This window comes from Odontesthes bonariensis, chromosome 17, assembly GCF_027942865.1.
Source record: "Odontesthes bonariensis isolate fOdoBon6 chromosome 17, fOdoBon6.hap1, whole genome shotgun sequence".
Lineage (NCBI taxonomy): Eukaryota > Metazoa > Chordata > Actinopteri > Atheriniformes > Atherinopsidae > Odontesthes > Odontesthes bonariensis.
Genome location: NC_134522.1, coordinates 24,686,190 through 24,704,372, shown reverse-complemented (window position 1 = coordinate 24,704,372; position 18,183 = coordinate 24,686,190). Strand labels below are relative to the sequence as shown.

At 40.2% G+C, this 18,183-nt stretch overlaps 1 non-coding gene and 1 gene segment (V, D, J or C); both read right to left on the bottom strand.

The window, feature by feature from the left end:
* The window catches only part of LOC142366817 (T-cell receptor beta-1 chain C region-like), a 39,657-nt gene that overhangs the window by 5,202 nt on the left and 16,272 nt on the right, over positions 1-18,183 (bottom strand).
* LOC142366965 (U6 spliceosomal RNA) lies at positions 10,762-10,862 on the bottom strand. The gene has a single exon (XR_012766945.1). It is a non-coding gene; the product is annotated as a U6 spliceosomal RNA (small nuclear RNA).

The following is an 18,183-nucleotide window of genomic DNA, read 5'->3' as shown; positions in this document are numbered from 1 at the left end:
AAAAAAAAAAATCAATCTCATGCCCTACAAATCGATTATGCAAATTTTAAATGAAATCGATCCAAAATCGATTTAATCGATTTTTTTACCCAGCCCTATTCATCATGTCAACATTTGTTTTGTCTTTGTCAAGATGAGCAAAGCAAACTTCCAAATGTTCCACATATGAACTGCAAGATCTTCAAAAACTTCCTTCTGATCAAATATCTCCATCTAAAGTGACTAATCAATGGCCAACTGTTCCACCATCCTACGCACCTTCAGATGAACCATGTTTCTGCTCTGTTAAGCCTCCTAAGTTGCATGTAGCCGTCTACACAATGGAAGTTAATGGAAGGAGGTTTTTGTACGGCGGCTCTATGGGATTGTATCACCGTGCCCCCTGTCCCCCACGGTGAAAAAGCATCATACAAAAACCTTGTGTCTCTTCGGCTCTCTCCTCTCTGCCTCCCCCACCCAGCTTCTCCTTATCTCAGCCTCCATCTGTGTGTGTGTAGGTGTGTGTGTCAGAGCAGCTGTGCAGGTCGGGCCGACTGATGTCTGAACGCGCTCCAACCTGACTGCTGCTATTTCTGTGACAGCTAAGAAAAGAAGAGAGAACAGAGGAAGGGAAAGGGAAGCTGCTTTTTGTTGCTGTTTGTTTAGCTGCTCAGAGGAAGTGACATCTCTGCTGGTCACAGCTCTTCATCCAATCAGTTGTCAGGGTGGGACAGTCGCTCACACATGTGACAGAAACTGTAGATGGTCTTTTAAAGGCCTCTGTCAGTCAGATGTATAAATCTTTCTAAATTTAAAGCAGAAAATGCTGTCCTGAGTAAAAATCTTGCCTTTCTTTCTGGCTAAATGACAAAGTGTAAAATGTAAGGTAGCCTCTCTTTGACAGTGATGAGGAAACACACATTTTTCTTTTCTTATTCTGCTGTCAAACTTCAGCTAACATTGGACTGTTTTTGTCTTTACACCCTTTGTTTAGGTGCACATAGGTCCAATCCCAGTTCTTCCCAGATTTGATATGATTCCCATAATATTAGAATGAATTGTATTCTAACTGGCTTCAGTTGGACTGAATCTTTGACGTTCCTTTGAGATGACATTGTTATGATTTGGCGCTATATGAATAAACTGAAATGAAATGTGCTATTACATTTAACAGTGTTGCCACTGTGCATAATTTCTTCACTTTGTGCTGAATCCATTAATAACTAATATGTGCTCATGTCAAAGTTCATATTTTCTCTAATTGAAGAACCTGACAGGTCACCAAAGTTGAATGGTTTTAGTTTTTCATAAAAACTGACTAAAAGTACAGCTTTACTACAATAAAGCTTTGATCAATATTGAAAATGAGTTTGTATCTCATGAAATAATCTGTGAGTTGGAAGAATATCTGAAGCTAAAGTTTAACCGTACAATAATGATAAAAGTTTATGTCCCTTAACTGTTACTGAAGTAAAGTAACTCTGCTGTGAGCTCATTAAACACGACATTATTTATTTATCTTCAGAACATTTAGCAGATTTGATCTACATGGTTCCTCCTTTTTGCATGCTGACATTATTTTCCTTTCACCAACAGTACCCAGTGTGATCCTGTAGAGGTCAGCGTATGATAACTTCTTACAGTTGATCCACTTTTACCTTGTCGGGCTGCACAGAGAATCAAATTATTCATGAAGCTGCAGATTTTATTTAGTGACAAAAATGAAACACTGTGCAGAGCAGTAATGTCACATGGGATGCAGAAACCTAACCCATTAACACCTGCTCTTTTATCTGAACACATCAGCTTTATGGGCTTTCAGAAACCACACCAAACCATGGAGAGACAGCTCTCCTGCTTTTAATGAATGTGCTCTTCTACATGGAGTTATATCATGGTGTGTGTTTTAACATCACTAAAGTTAGTAGCCAACATGTTTCTTATGTCAACATAATCCTGCACAGAGCACTTCTTCTCCTCATTTCTTCTTCTTTGCTTTCTCCTGAGGTTGTTGTTTAGCTGCAGAGGCTCTTTGAAGCACTGTGCTCTACTGGAGGCACAGTAAAACACAGCGGAGTCTCCAACCTCAGGAGGGTGTATCTGCAGAGTGGAACTCAGCAATGCAGGTCTGGACACGGTGTACTTGGATTTGTTGAAAGGTGCTTCAACATCCCATGAGTCTTTGCCAAGAGAGTATGTTAGCAGCTCCAGTCTCCCGCTCCTTTGTCTGTACCAGTACATGTAGTAATACTGATCATCATCTTGTTCACACTGAAAAGTCACAGCGCTGTCGCTTTCTCTGCTGACTGCAAAGGGCAGCTGGTGGATCTTTACACAGAGGGAGAAATCTGAAAAAGAAGAAAAAGACGAGTAAATAAACAACAGGTCATCATAACTAATAAGTGTGAAAAGGTTTGTTGAAAGCACTGAAAGGAAATGTTCTTACTGGAGAAGATTAGTAGTGCAACACAAAGGATGTTCATCATCACACTGGTTGTGATGAAATCCTCACTGTGCTCAGTCCCACTGAGGAGCTTCAGCTTTAACCTACAGCAGCCTGTGAAATACGTTCAGATCCTCCCCGTACTTCTCTGTTTGAAGCAGGGAAACTTCCCACCGGCTTTCACATGCAGCTCTCTCTTTACGGCAGCTTAAGATTCCTCCACTGCAGCTCCTCAAAGTCATATCTGGACGGACGATTTGAAAAGAGAATTTGGACTAATTATTGAAATATTTAGAATAGAAATAAAACTTTGTAACTGCATGTGATGCGTGTGGATCATTGCTGCAGATTTTGGTTCATTTTCAAAACGGACCAAACTTCACTTTTCTTCTTTTGAAGTTGACAGAGACATTATTCTTGTCATTCGTACTGCTCAGTTTTTCTTGCCAGGATATACAACAATAAAGAACATGCTGGTTGAACATTATAAGCTTTATAAGTTTTTTCATCATTGCAGGTAACTATATACCTAAGAATGAGATTTGATGCTGATAGCAAAGCAAAAAGCAGGAGCAACCTTGGAAGTTTTTAAAATGATCTAAGTTTATTCCTGAAAATCTCATTGAATGACAGATTTTCAAATATTGGGGCCCAAACATGAATGCCAAAGTTGTGTCAGATTCAGATATTTTGAGTTGTTAGTGACTCCAGACACCCAAATATATGCTCTCCCAGAAAAAAAGGGGATTTTGTTCCCCACAATAAGTAAGTGCGTCCCTGAAGCTTCTGTTGGTCAAGGCAAACATCTGAAGCAGCAGTTACACTGTGACTGCCAATGTAAAATGTAAGAAATCCTCCCAGTAACATCCACATGGGTCAACTGTTCACCCAGGAAATGACTACCTATAATCATATAAATTCTCTTAGAAAAAAGAAATAAAAAAGAAAAAGACTTTACTTATTTAATTTTAGATCCAACTTTAATGCAAATAGTTCTTTTCTGATTTATTTTTTTAGTATTAAACACTTTTTATGAGCACTCCTAATTGGCTTGTCTGAGGAACTTGCTTATTGATGATGATGATGATGATGAGAGCTAGGAATCAGTTGGATGTGCTCGGTTAAGCAGAAAATTCAAAACATCCCCAGCTACCTGCTAAATTATCTCATCTGTCCAACTCCATATCCTCTTTGGGACCAATTTATTGTGACAAACCTTGTGTAAACTGACCATTTGTAAGCGACTGCATTCCTTTAATTGTTCAGTCTGAGCAGAACTGCATAAACAACTGTCTTTTCCTGTTCAGTTCATGCTGTATTTCAATGTATTTTCCTGGACTCCTCATCTGTGAAACTTGGGCCTGAGCTTTCTGTGCTGCTGCAGAAGGCTTACTCCACTGAAATACTTTCCCCGTTTACAAATGTTACAATTTACTAAATTAAGCTAATAAACTCAGGTCAATTTAGCTAAAAAGTATTGGGATTTGGTGGGAGGAGTTTGCTTAGCTGAGCTAATTGTTGCTGCCCTCTGACAAATGATGTAAAGTGAACCAGGGGTTCTTACAACAGGTTTCATTCAGTTTTGATAGATTTTTCACCCTCTTGCAAGGCTTACATGGAGACATTTCAAATGTTAGAGCTTAAAAACGACTGAAGAAACAAGATCCATCTTAACATAAGCCTTTAGTCCTGAGATGTCAACAAATTGTTTTGTTTGAAGAAGAAACGGGACCAGATATTGGGATCCATTTGTTGAGCATATTTAGGGGTTTTGTAAAGGTGCAGTTTGTAGAAATGTGCATCTTCATCATTAGGCGTATGGGAACAGATGAAATAATCAAGCATAACATTAAAAGCACTGTCTGTAGCAGATACCCCAGCACACCTGTAGATGTTTCTTTTTTATGCCCTGACTGGTCAGAGCTGTTCTGATGGATAAGGGAACCTACTCAGTATCAGGCTGGACTGATTGGTGGGCCTTCTTTTTGTCAGCCACTCAAACATAAAAAAAAAGGTCTTTCTCTTCAAAATAGTAAACATCTACTCCTCAGGATGAACAAGAAACTTATAACTAATGTAAATGTCAAATGTTTGCATATTTAAAAAAATAGAAAATCGAATATGAGACACATGGTGGAGCAAAAATGTGGAAGAAGTTTCAGAAACAACATAATCAGGTGGAGAAACATCATAACATCTGTCAGAATCTTGCTTATCCACTGTTTGATAACAAAATGAGCAGCATGTCTTTTTTTTACTTTAATTACTTATTCTAGCTTTGTGAAAATTCTTGGTATATGTGTATTGAGGACATAGGCACTTGCTCGCATGATGCAACCTCCGCTTAAGATGTTGAAAACAGCAGAAAAAGGAGCAGGTTTTAGTGATGGTTTCTCATTAGACCACATCACTGTGTGCTGGCAGCGCAGAAATACACAGCAGTCTGACAGGTTTGCACTGCTAATAATCAGGCCTCCTGTTAGGAAAGACTTCCTTGTAATCTTAAAATGAGTTGCAAAGTGCTTCTCATACACTGGGTCAGAGCCAGTATAGCTGTATCCAACTAAATCAATCAGACCGCTGTCCTTTTGCTGGTACCAGAACATTACAGAGAGAGCATTATCATCGTGACTGCATTTGAAATCCACGGTTTCCTTGTCGTGGACTATTATCGGATGGGATGGCTGGAATTTCACACTCTCTGCTTGATCTGCAGATAAAACACAGATTAAAAAACAATTCTTTGAAGTCCTTGCTCAGTGGATTAAGTAATTGATGAAAAATTGAATAAAACAATTAGCTAGTTTTGTTTTGTTTTTGTTGATTTCAAGGCATGATAACATTACATGGAAGTGTGACCCACCGGGTGTGTGTTTCACCAATCCTGCAGGTATATCTATAATCTAATCTCCAAGAGGAGACTGGCATTAAAATGAAGCAGTAGAATACTTGAAATCCTTTGATCCTTTCCGTAATGACTCACACCACAAGAAATATGGCAACTCAATTTATCAGAATATGAAAGGAAATATCGCTGAGCAAATATGTTAAATCTCAGTATACTCAATGACATAAATGAAAATAAAAAAAAATAAAAATAAAATGTACACGTTCAGTCTTTTTTTTATCTTGAGTGCACTCAAGTTTCAAGTTACCACCCTTTATGGGAAAGACTGTCCATCCTGGATAACAGGTGAAGAAGGCTGTAGACTGAGTTGGAGTGACGGGGACTGAAGATGGTGGAGATGATGACTGAAGATCCAGTAAGCAGGGATGAAGGGGAATGATGAAGTGGAATCCAGGAAGTAGCAAGATGGAGGCAGATGGTGCAACTCAATCCACATCTATATATCAGCTCAACAAAAAAACCCAGCCTGCACAAAAAGTGCAGGAAATCATTAATTGTCCACATTCAGTGCATGTTTTTTCTTCCTCTCAACCGAGTTACATGCAGTACCACACAACAATTCCTCATATGACACATAATAAAATTTAACTCACAAATGCTTAACTTTGCATCATATACCAAACTTAATAAACTTGCAAAGAATATACTCACACAGTGCATTGACACATAACATTAACCGTGTCTGCTCAGGTTAGCTGAATTAGCAGACCATTACTTAGCATTTCCTTCTACAGTAGTCACACATTTTCTCAAATAACATAACATTTGCAATATCACCAAATAATGAGTTTATCCCAACTGTTTTTTTAACATGAAAAAATCCACTGTCTCAAGTTGTAAACACATTTCAAAATTATCAACAACCAGAGTGCAAATTCACCACGTGTGCTAACGGCTAAAGGCCTTAGCATGGTTGCCGGCCCGCGTCTGCTAGCGCGAGCGGTGTTGATGACGTCATGATTTCGTGCCCGCAATATATAGTGGCGCAAATCGATGCGCCAGTCGTTGCAATTTTCTCCGTCACAGAGGTGGCGCTGCTACGTGAAGGTTACCGCTACTCTACAACCACGAAAGTGGAGAAGAAAACAATGAACAGCAGGAACACTGTCATCAATGATACTGCTGCAGTATTCGGATAATTTTAATTTTTTAATTCAGTTAAAAGAGGTGAATGTCTGAAGCCCCTGGCATCACCACTTTTTGAGTCTCTGCCCTCTTCTTTGCCTTCACGTATCTGTCCCGTAGCTTCTTCCACACATTCTTACAGAACTCTCCCTCTTTCCCCAAAGTTCTGCCAATCTCAATCTCAAAGTTTTGGGAGTTTACGTTGGCCGTGACAGACGCGTCAACTGCAAATCCAGCTTAACTCACCAGGATATCCATGAGCCACGTTGTTTAGACGGGTCAGTAACTCTGTAGCGGTCGGATGACTTCTCCTTCAACGTCAAAAAACTCTTCTAACGTAGCCTTGCTAACGTTTTACTTTTCAACATGTGGTTAACTGTTGTCACCAAATAACAGCTGTCTGCTGAGGCTTCTAAGCTCAACCGTCTCTATCCCGGTTCGAGTCCCGCACCGGACGGCCCTTCGCTGCGTGTCTTTCCACTCTCTCTGCCCCCTGCTTCCTGTCTCTCTCCAACTGTCATATCCATTAAAGGCATAAAAAAGCCCACAAAAAATATATATAAAAAAAAAAAATGTCTGTCTCTATCGAACTAGAAAAAAACTCGTCAGTGTAGTACAACTTCTATCTCTGTTCCACCACTAGGTGGCAGCAGCAAAACTGAGAACATAGATATTTCGATACAAGAATGAGTGTTCAGACCACCTGGTTACAGAAGCAAGATGAGAAAAGATAGGATGATGGTGGGATGCATCCTGCTGGTTTGAGCTGCTGCTCCAGTGCCAGTCTGTAAAAAGACACATCTTTATGTGCAAACACACACACACATCACATGTACAAGACAAGCTGAGGGTTTTGAGTGAGGGAGCAGCATTAAACCACATCACTGTGTACTGGCAGCGCAGTAGTAAACAGCCGAGTGGGACAGATCCGCCTTCCGTATAGTCAGAGCTCCTTCCACTGCGTTTCTTCGTGTCAGCTTGTACTGTTTTTCAAACTGACCTTCGTAGGTCTGAGAGCTTTCATACCCGTACCCGATGAGCGTCATTGAGTTGTTGTCCCAGTTATGCTGATACCAGAGCATCACTGTGAGGGCGCTATCGTCATGGCTGCAGTTAATGTGGACCTCACTGCTCTCCCTCACTATGTGAGGAGAAGACTGGTGAAATGTCACAGCACTCACCTGACCTGTGGAGAAATCAGCAGCAAACAGTGGCTCAGTGCCAAATGTGCATTAAACAGGAAAGTTCAGAGGAACATTTGAGATCTTACATGAGATCCAGATGAAGAGGAAACCAAATGTTGGCATAGATGAGAGCATTGTCATGCAGTTATGTTGGGGAAGGGTTGATCGGGGTAAAGACGGAGGGCGTTGTGTTTGTTGGCTGAGATATCAACCCACGCTCATGATGAAGGCTGCATGCCATGTGCTGTGCCTCCACCTATTGGTTGAATATATTCAGTGTGTTATTTCTTGCCATTTTCTTACATCCTGTCTTTAGGAGTTAGTAACAAAGAATATATAGTAAGAGTTTCAGTTCCAGTCTTTTCCACAGTGTGGTTTTCTTTCTTCCTTGGTTTGACTATGAATGAGAGTCAGGTGTCAGAACAATGAACAGCCTCTCCACAGTATGTTCTTGTCACCGTCCTGAGGTCTTCCACAGCACTGTGTGGCCTGGCAGCACACAGATAAACACCTTCATCTGCCTCCTGGATGCTGGATATTGTCAGAGACCACTGCTTCTCATTCAGTTTTGCTGCCTGAAAGCCGGATTTGAATCCTTCTTCAAAGGTTGCAGTGCCAGCTAGTACTATCACCATCAGCTGAAAAGCTTTTCCCCTCAGTTGTCTGTACCAGTACAGGTATTCATAATCAGAGTCATTTTGGTAGCAGTGCATCTCTGCCGGACCACCGGGACGGCTGGCGATGTATTGCGGCCACTGGGTGATCCACACAGACCCTGACCCTAACCCTGACACAACAAAAGGAGAAAGAAAATATCATTAAGAATCAAATCCACTGCCTGAATGCTTTGAAGAAATAGTTTTCTTCAGGGTTAAAATGATGTAAATATGGAGCAACTGAAATTTCTCTATCACAGACCGACTAAGAGTAAAGTGGGATGTGTTTTTTCTTTGTATCAGTTTTACCTGCAGCCCAGAATACATTGGATGCCAAGGTGGTAAAGCTTGGAGCCATCAGGACTTTAGAAGAGGGAACCAAATGAATGGAAAGTCAGAGGGCCAACACCTGACATCTGTAGGGAGGAAATGACATCAGCACATTTGCAACGATAAATACATCAAAGAGAACAAAGTGAGCTCATTTTTCATTTGGTGGTCACAGGTGCTGTTTGGTTTCCAGTTTTGAGGTCAATCATTTGTAATAATACTAATTATTTTTCTCCACATAGGAGTCTTTCATTCATCTGCCACATTTCTCTTTTGGCTTTGCAGCACAGAGAAAGAAGCCAAAGTCTCAGTTCTTCTGCAGCGAGCAGCTTGATGCAGGAGCACGTGTGTCGCTATGAGCCACCAGCTTTTTGTAAAGGAGCCAGACGAGCTGAAACACTGTGCTGACTCGCTGCACAGAAATACTCTGCAGTGTCTGACAGGCTGGCGTTGGAGATTACAAGCTGCGCTTTGGCCTTTGAATGGCCGGTTATGGTAAAGCGGTTATCAAATGTGTTCTCAAGATTCGGGTTTTCATTATAAAGGTTTCCAATCAGGTCCATGGCCCGTTGGCCTCCTGCTGCTGACTTATACCAAAACATGTAGTAATAGTTACTATCTCCATGGTAACATTCAAGACTGGCCTCTTGTCCAGGCTTAATCAGAAGAGCCACAGGTGATTGCTGGATGACAAGTGATGATAGAACAATGTCTGTAAAATAAAAACAGAATCAGAATGTAGACACACAGCAAAGGTCTGCCGGAGCAATGAGAAGGTACACACATCTCATGATTCTTACCTGGAAGTAAGAACAAAGAAAAAAGCAGCGTGAACATTTCTGACCAGATAGACTAAAATAAACATGGATAGAATTGATATAATCTGTGGCTTCTGAGCGAAAACACACTGAACTGGAGATCTTCTTTTCCTCTACATTTGTAATGAGAAGGGAGGAGCTTCCAGCTACTGTATCCATGTCAGTGTGTTATCACTGCTCTCTGCTGTTCAGTGTGTTGATGCTGATTTACACAGAGCAGACACTGGTGTGGCTAATCTGACAGAATGTACAACACCTCTACATATATACCATGTAAACGTACAATTACCACTGCAAATTCTCTGAAGTGCCCTTCTGAATTTATCCGTGAAATAGAAAGTCACAAAAGGTCATTTGTAAAATATTCGGCTCTGTTGGGAGTCTTTTTATTTTATTTTAATTATCCATAATTTGATATTTTAATTTGATTTATTAGACAAAATGATAATAACAATGACACAGCATTATTCTGTAACATCTGAACATTCTGGTTTCATAAAGCACAGCTGACATTAAAATGCATTCAATTAAAATAACATCTCAGTTCCTCTGGCTTTTATAACTGCTATTATTATTTGACGAATAAATGATAAACTAAACAAATTCCGGCATCACCTCCTCGCCAAACGCAGATTCAGGATTCATCCCTTAATATCTCTTTCATCCAGTCATCCACACTCCATCACTGCTTCTCTCCAGCCCACAGCAGCCTTGTTTTCTGCTGTTTAGGCGTTTATGATGGTTTACGTTTGGCTTTTAGATTCTCACAGTTCAGACTTAAATATTGACTTTTATTTGTATTTCATTTCTGTTGTTGTGAATTTTCTGTTCTAACAGCGTGTTTTTTTAAATGACTTTTTTATGATATATTGCTCTTTTGTTTTCTGTCCCAATGATGTCTTCCTCGGTCAACCTGTGTGTTTCCCTTTTGCAACCTTCCCATTTAGTTTGTATTTGCTTCAGATTGTGGACCCAGCTGAGTGGGAACAACCAACATCTTTTGTCAGACACTGAGCTGAATTACCTTCTTGAAGGAGTTTTATGATCCTTTACAGTGTTTTCACTAATGACTTTCTGGTTGAAGCATTTTTTCCCATCATTAATCTCTGGAAGCACGGGGGACACGGGCTGCTTCGGGCAGCTGTCGTTGAGGTGGATTGTTCGCTCAGTGCTCTGGGGCCTCTGGGGTGTCCGCTGTGTGGGTGGCAGGGTGGGGTGGGGTTCTTTACCATTGGGGGGCTGCTCCGGTGTGCTCAGGGGCCCTGAGGTAATGTATACTATGTTGGGAATGGAACAACACAGCAACACAATTCGACTAAAAACTGTGGGAACGCTCACACATTTGCGTGTCATCCTTTTGCAGGGGCCATGCTAATCGTCTCCGTTTCCAATTTATATCGTACGTGACCTGAACTCTCGACTTCGATTTTAGATTTGTTTGACAAATGCAATTTAAGAAGTGCTTCCTTATTTCTTCTCGTATGATTGAGCGACATTTTCTCCTCTTGATCTGTTGAAAATGTCGTCAACGATGACACTTTGAATGACGACACTGTTTTGTATTATTTTATATTTTCAGTTTTCATTTCTACAAAGAATAAAAACTGAATGAATGTCCTCCCAGAGCATTTGTTCCATATGTTTTGCCAAGGATTGTGTAACACTATGGGTTGTTTCGCTGTAAATGACCATGAACTATCTCCTGCATCCTTGTGACTTTGTCTGTAGAGCTGGAAGTTGAACCATGGAAGGTAACATTATTGTAAGGCACTCTAAAATGTGAAACATAGTATGTCCGAGGGAGGAAAACTGCTTAATTACACCAAGTTTCACATGGAAGCATTTGATCCAGATTTTCCTGATCATTTCCAGAAGTTTCTTTTACATCCATACTTGCAACAGTTCATCATGGATGTTTTGCTGTTGATTTTTAGATTTTACCACAGAGTCACATGGATTTAGAGGTTTCCTGTTGGTGTCCCATTATCTGCCAGATCATAACGCAGGTTTTTGTATGAGAGAATCACTATCTTCCTCACTGTGCATACTTGCTGCTCCAAAATATTCTCCAGTGTGTTCAGAGGGTGTGAGTTTCAGAATGTGAAGATGAGCCACTTTCTCTCCATCGCCACTCACTGCAAAGCGGCCCTGAAATTGTGCCTCAACTGTAAGTGTTTTGTAGCTCACGTAGGCAATCAGCTTCAAGGAGGTGTCTCCCGGTGAGCGCTGATACCAGAGAATCGTGTCATAGGTGGAGATGTTGTGTGAGAGGGTCAGGTTGACTTCGCTGTTGGCTTTCCCCAAGACATGAGCCGGACTCTGAAAAACTTGATTTTCTTTACTGGTGTAAATTCCTGTCATAAAAAAAAAAAAAAAGTTATTCAGTGAAGATTACATTTGTTTCCACAATCCTCAAAGTTTTCTTGTTCGACTGCCTAAAAAACAGTTATCAAATCAAAATCAAATCAAATCAAATTTATTTATATAGCACATTTCATGTACAAACAATTCAAAGTGCTTTCCATAAAATAAAAGCATTGAGTTAAGTCATACCTTTAATCCAGCATACAGTGATGATGCTTATGATGAGAAGAGATGGCTCCATGTTGCATGTCAGGAACTAACTGGAGTCTCTGCTGTAGTCTGTAAATCAGAAGGAGGAGCAGGAAATGGTGTGTATAACTGAGAGCTCTTTTACATCAGCAACTTGTTTTTTGTGTATTTTTCTTCAGGACTAAAGGATGATGTACGTACTGATTTAGAGGAATATCTGTATGATTTAATATTAGTATTTATTGTTCATAAGAGTCCTTCATTTACGTGTTTATATGTTGTGTCTCCCTGATATTATACAGACACTGTATTGGCTTTTAAGATAAAGAGCAGTGTCACCTAGTGGTGAAGTTGGAGATGTCAAACATCTCAGGTGGCAACTCTTAACCCCCCACCATCTCGTAATAAATTGTACATGGTAACTTACAGTATATCAGTTGGCTAAATAATCTGCTGAAGAGAGAACAAGCAACTTCAACATCAACAGATTAGATGGACAAGAAAAAATGCAAGATTAAATTACATTTCATGTTACCTGCTGAGTCATAAACTGATCTGCGTTCACTTCTTTGTCGCTGGTTCTTGTGTTGTTGTAAGCATCAGTTTTGTCTGTTTAGGCTGGTTAATCACCACTACCTGTCATATCAGATTTAGGCCAGTGTGTGTCACTACTGGTATTTATTTGAACTCTTTCCATTGTTATAAATCAGAGGGAGAAATTAACCCTAAAGATGATTCCAGTTTGTGTGGAGAGTCTTTATTGATCCCTTTGGGAGGTTCCCTCAGGGAAATTAAAATTATTTATATACAGAAATGTACAGGAGAGACAGAAGTGGAAAACACCCAAAACCAGCAACTGTATAAAGATAAAAAAGATCATAATAATAATGATAATAATATAATATAATAGTAGTATACTAGTAATATTAATGAAAATAGTAATACTACTAATAATAATAACAATAACAATGATGCAAATAAATAATAATACGTATATAAATCTAAGTATAAAGTAAGATTAAAATAATAAAAGTAAGATTATTGCACACCACAGAGATTATTGCACGTTGGTTGGACAGACTGACTGACTGCCACTTGTCCTATAGTCCCTCTGTCCTGCTGTTACTTCTGTTGTAGCAGAAGTCTGCGGTGTACAGAGTGAAGAGGATGGGGGACAGTACAGTCCCCTGTGGAGCTCCAGTGCTGCGGACCACAGTGTTGGATGTGATGTCCTTCAGCCTGACGTACTGTGGTCTGTCGGTGAGGTAGCTGGAAATCCAAGCAACCAGGCAGGGGTCCACTCGCATTCTGGTCAGTTTTTCCTGGAGTTCAAGGGGCTGGATTGTGTTGAAGGCACTGGAAAAGTCCAGGAAGAGAATCCTGACAGTGCCGCTCCCCTGGTCCAGACATCATTTAGTGGCTAGAATTGTACCAAAAACACACTTGAAGTTCTCTAAGTGATTGTGAAGTAGTTTTGGCAAAATGTCTAGAACAGCTTGCAAAAAGAAAACTTACTACACTGGTTTTGTGAGAGAACTTGTTACAATTTCTTAAGTGATTCTTTTTTTCTCGATGTCACTGAGGTAATTATTTGTGATATATTATGTAATAATAAAGATTTGTGTTCGATTTGGAATGGCATCAGAGGAAGATTGATGGACCTCAAGACCCAGACTAACTCGTGGAGCAAGAGCAAAAGAGAACTTTGGATCAGGATGCATTTGGATGCATGTCCACATTCAAAAGATGAAATACTTTTTCAAATAATTACCTGGCACGCAACAAAAAAGAAGGCAGAACGTTTTCTTTGATCAACACAGAGCATTCATTAAAAGCTTTTAAAGAACATATTATTTATGTTTCACAGGTTTGCAGATGTTAGTTGATACAGTCAGAACAGTCTCAGCTTCTGTATTCATGATGAGGATCAAATCATGGCTCAAATGAGTGATGATGTGATGAAGAAACCAAGTGGAAGGAGGGAGTGGCTTCACATATTCTTGCTACTGTAGATTGCCTTCCTGGATGTATAAATCGTGCTAAAGTGAGACACCAAGTTAAAGTGTACAGGAACAGTGTTACTGAAGTGTGCTACGAATGCATCAAACTGAAAGGCAACCACATAGCAGCTGCTTTGGGAGCCCCTCTAAAAAAAACACCTGCAGAAAAAGACTTGTGTGCAGTTTTTGTAGAGTTCAGAGGGGATTTCTGTCATTGTGCTTCTCGTGCTGCACAGTAGTAAACTGCACTGTAATTCACTCCTGCATGTGGGATGTGCAGAGATCCATTCTTTGCTGCGTCTCCACCCAAATCTCCAGCGAGACTGAAACCATCTTTATATTTGTCTTCCATTGTGACAGTTTTGAAGTTCAAATATCCAATGAGTTTCATTGCTGTGTCTCCAGGTGACTGCTGGTACCAGAGCATCACTCTGTAGTCAGTTTTATTGTGGCTGCAGAAAATCTGCATTTTGTCACCAGGATTTCTGATGAGATCAGAGGGAGACTGACGGACCTCAAGACCCAGACTAACAGCTGGAAACAGAAAGACAATAGAACATTTTAGATAATGATAAATGGTAAATGTCATGAATTTAGTGATTTCAGACGAATGATTACCAGACAAGCAGCAGAGAAAGAGCAAACGGATCATGTTGACTGTCCCAACATAAAGGTTACTCAAAAGTCAAAAAGGTAAATCAAACAATGTGTCACAGAGTTTAATCTCATCAACACAGTGAGTGACCCAAATCCAACTGATGCTTTACTGATCTGACTAAAAACAAGGGAAGTCAACTCAGTGGCAGCTGCTGACATCACACCAAGAGCTGGGAGGAGCTTGTTCAAGTTCTAATTTAAACCCACTGATTCAGAAAATAAGTTAACTGTGAGTTTTTGTATGAGGGAGTGTTGGTTTGCAGGTGATGTGCATAGCTAGCTGCACAGTAGTACCCTGCAGTGTGTTCAGCCTTCAGGTCCACGATGAACAGAGAGCCGTTCTTTGCCGTCTCCCCACTCAGATCTCCAGTTATATTAAAATCTTTTTCAAAAGACTTCTCAACCTCTGGGGTGCTGTGGTACACATGACCAATGCCCTGCAGAGCTTGGTCTGCAGGGCATTTCTGGAACCAGTACATTAGTCTGTAGTCAGTCTTTTCATGGCTGCAGAGCAGCTGGATTTTGTCTCCAGGATTTCTTAAAGCAGCTGGAGGTGTTTGGTCGACTTCAACTCCCAGACAAACACCTAGAAATAGAAAAAAAGAATTCCTGTAAATCTCCTGAAGGTATTGAAAAAGTGAGATATTTTATCAGTGAGAGAGGCAAAGTAAAAGAGAAAGAGTCAGCCTGATAAAGGTGTGTCTTAGTGGACACACAAACAAGACTGGCTTTAACTTGTCGCTGCGCACTTATTCTTACAAACGCCCCGCCCCCTTTTCAAACCTGACAGTTAAAACTGAAGAAGTATTCCTGGAGCTCCAGCACCATCTACTGGAAAGACATAAAAGTGAAACAGATTCCTAAGTGCATCCTGATGAACTGGCAACCGGTCTTTGTTCAGCTGCTCACACTCATTTTTGTCTCTTCCCTGTGAAGAAATACACACCGCTGTTGTGAGGCTGCAGCTTTTTCACAGTCACAGCCCCGGTCTCAATGCTGTCTTTGATGGCTGAATATTTGTCTTCAGATTCCCAACTGAAAGCTGTGCACAGAATGAGGGTTCGGGTCCTGGACGCTGCCTGTACCAGTACATCTGGCTGTGACCTTTACCTCTGGTGTGGCTGCACTTCATCTCCACTGAGTGGGAAACATAACTCCAGCTGATTTCAGGGTTCTGACTCACATCCTGACTGTGACCCATGAGAGGAAAACAAAGAACTTCAATTACTTTTGCTCTGTTCCAAAAAGTTGCTTTGGGGATTGCATGCAAACATTTTAAATGTAAAAATCTAACAATTATGATTAAAAATTATCATTTGAACAGATAATTGTGACAAATAATAAATAAATATAAACATAAAATAACAAATGTAAACTATGAAGCCTACACATCCCTTTTATCATGTGAACCTGAGCCGAGCTATAAAGATAGGACTACAAATCGAAATATGTGAGCTATTATAGAGTTTTAATATTCAACAATGATATGCAGCCACCTCTGATCAAACATACTTGAGCTTACTGCAGTTTATAAAGAGAGGTGGGGGTTAAAGTCACTCCTCTACAGTAAGAACCTCCCATTTTAATCTGTGAGTATAATCAGAGGAGACCAACACTGGTTAGAATGCAGGTGCAAGGAGCTGAGAGCTATAAGAGAGATGAGAACAGAGAAATGTGGGATCAGGAGGTTTTTGTATTGAGCAGCAGTGATATGTTACACTGTGGTAACTAGCAGCACAGAAGTAAACTGCACTGCTGTTCATGCTGAGTCCTTCAATTGTTATTGTGCAGATTTCTCCTTTTTTTGCACCTCCTTTAATCTGGACATTCACTCCTTTTTCTACATTTTCAGAGCCTACATAGAAGTATCCAAGGAGCTGCAGGTGTGTGTTGGATTGCTTGTACCAGAGGATTTGGTTGTAGCTATCAATTTGGTGTGAGCAGTTCATTTCGACTGTTTGCTTTTCTTCTTTGTACAGATCAGGTGGAGTCTGGCTGACTCTGTCACTGAGAGAGGAACCTGTGGAAAAGCACAAAGGAAAAAACACACAACATTATACGATGAAGGAGTTTTTAGAAACTAAGAAAAGGATCAATTTGCATTTAAAAAAACACAATTGAAGTAGATTTGGTTCATTACCTGAGACCCACATAAGATGAAAGGTTATGCAGATGCCTGTGATGATCATGTGGTGTTTCATGGCTGAATCTAAGGACATCCTTGTTACTGCTGCCTTGTTTGCAGTTCAGCTGATTATTCAGCTTTCATGTCAGGGCTCTTATCCATCAGGAAATGTGTTTTCAGGTGGGCGGGGCCTTCGAGCATTGTTCTCCTTTCAAAGTAACACAATACACTACAGACATACTGCCACCTTACTGTATGAATATTACTGAAATAACAAAGAGCTGAACTGAAGCCCAAACCCTGGTGTTTGTCCAGTCTGAAACTTACATTTTTCCATCAACTTCCTGGATCACCTGTTTGGATTAAACTAACACACTGATATGCTGCAAACTAAAAACAGCTGAATGAGGACATAATGTAAATGTTGGTCATCATTCCTAAACCTCACAGGCTGCAATGCTCTGAAAACTTTGGCTACTTGATCATTAAAGCAGATATCTGATAATAACAGGGTTTCTTTTTCAGTCTGAAATTCACTGATGCTGAACATACTGAAATATTGTGATTCCATGTTTATGGGCCTGTTTCTTTTTCAAACTACAATTTGTTGTTTTTAAACTTTCCTCAAAATTTGCAAAGAAACTAAAAGCCCTTGTATTTGAGCTTTATTTAGGTCTTTAGTGGTATTTTGTGTATTAAATGGGGATATTTCATGTCAAGCCAACCCGGTGATTCCACAGGAACTACAAATATCTGAGCCATTATAGAGTTTTAATATTCAACAATGATATGCAGCCACCTCTGATCAAACATACTTGAGCTTACTGCAGTTTATAAAGAGAGGTGGGGGTTAAAGTCACTCCTCTACAGTAAGAACCTCCCATTTTAATCTGTGAGTATAATCAGAAGAGACCAACACTGGTTAGAATGCAGGTGCAAGGAGCTGAGAGCTATAAGAGAGATGAGAACAGAGAAATGTGGGATCAGGAAGTTTTTGTATTGAGCAGCAGTGATATGTTACACTGTGGTAACTAGCAGCACAGAAGTAAACTGCACTGCTGTTCAGGCTGAGTCCTTCAATTGTTAATGTGCAGGTTTCTCCTTTATTTGCACCTCCTTTAATCTGCACATTCACTCCTTTCTCTACATTTCCAGTGCCTGCATACAAGTATCCAAGGAGCTGCAGGTGTGTGTTGGATTGCTTGTACCAAAGGATTTTGTCGTAGCTATCACTGTTGTGTGAACAGATAATTTGGGGTTTTTCTTCAAGTGTTTTGTACATTTCTGCTGGATCCTGTTGGACTTTGTCACTGAGAGAGGAACCTGTTGAAAAAAGATCAGCAAAAAGCATTATCAGCACTGATGAAACCAGAAAAGTGAAAGAGTGATTTATTTATTTACTAAA